The sequence below is a fragment of the Arachis duranensis genome, chromosome 5 (assembly GCF_000817695.3).
Source record: "Arachis duranensis cultivar V14167 chromosome 5, aradu.V14167.gnm2.J7QH, whole genome shotgun sequence".
NCBI classification, from domain to species: domain Eukaryota; kingdom Viridiplantae; phylum Streptophyta; class Magnoliopsida; order Fabales; family Fabaceae; genus Arachis; species Arachis duranensis.
The window spans coordinates 1,634,913-1,636,325 of NC_029776.3; positions in this window are offsets into that span (position 1 = coordinate 1,634,913).

The following is a 1,413-nucleotide window of genomic DNA, read 5'->3' on the forward strand; positions in this document are numbered from 1 at the left end:
TAATTCATGATAATTGTGATTTCCTTGATTGTTGTTGTTAATTCTTTGCAATAATTGTAGTTAGATTCTATTCTTGTTGTCAATTTACTATGCTTTTCTTTTGTGCCTTCCAAGTGTTTGATGAAATGCTTGGTTGGGTTTTAGTGTAGGTTTTGTTCCTCTTGGCCTAGGTAGAGTAATTAGTGACACTTGAGTTATCTAATTCCTTTGTTGATTGGTAATTGGAGAGATTGCTAATTGGTTTGGAGTGCATTAAAGCTAGTCTTTCCTTGGGAGTTGGCTAGAACTTGTGGCTCAAGTCAATTCATCCACTTGATTTTCCTTTATTTAGTAAGGGTTAACTAAGTGGTAGCAATGAACAGTTCTCATCACAATTGAGAAGGATAACTAGGATAGGACTTCTAATTTTCATACCTTGCCAAGAGCCGTTTATAGTTGTTAGTTTATTTTCATTGCCATTTACTTTCATGCTTCTTATCAAAACCCCAAAATAACTCAAACCAATAACAAGACACTTTATTGTAATTCCTAGGGAGAACGACCCGAGGTTTGAATACTTCGATTTATAAAATTAGGGGTTTGTTACTTGTGACAAACAATCTTTTGTATGAAAGGATTTTTGATTGGTTTAGAAACTATACTTGCAACGAGACTTCAATAGTGAAATTCTATACCGTCAAAAATTTAATCATCAAAATGGCGCCGTTGCCGGGGAATTGCAATGGTGTTATGTTATTGGTTATTGTATATATGTGAATATTGTGAATATGTTTGCTTTTTGCTTCTTTGTTAGTTTTTTGTTTGTTCTCTTTATTTGTTACTATTTTTTGTTTTTTTGCCCTCTCTTACTATCATGAATTCTCACTTTGGCTATGAGTGTAGTTACAACTATGTTGTAGGTGATGAGAACTTCAATGAGAATGTGTATCAAGGATGGGACAATCAAAGGTAGGAGGAGCCATATGCATATGATCAATCCTCATGGCAACAACCCCCACCAATGCACTATGAAGAAGAGCCATTCTATGATGCATATCAATCAAATGGCTATGGTGAATCTCCTTGTGACTTTCAAGAACCACCACCATATGCCTATGATCCATACCCTCATCATAACTCCCAACCATACTCACAAGCCCCTTCTTACTAACCACCTTCATATGACCCTAGCCCATATCCATCCTACCAACAACCATATGAGCCATATGAACCACACATAGAGCCACCACCACTCCAACATCAACATTTTCAAGAGCCACCCCCTCCATATTATTACCAAGATGAACCACCTCCAATAAATGAAAATTTTCAACCACAAGATGAATACTACTTTCCACCACAACCTCCCATGGAAGAATACTCATCCATTGATCCAAGAGCCACATGATCCTAATCATATTATCCAAGAGGAAC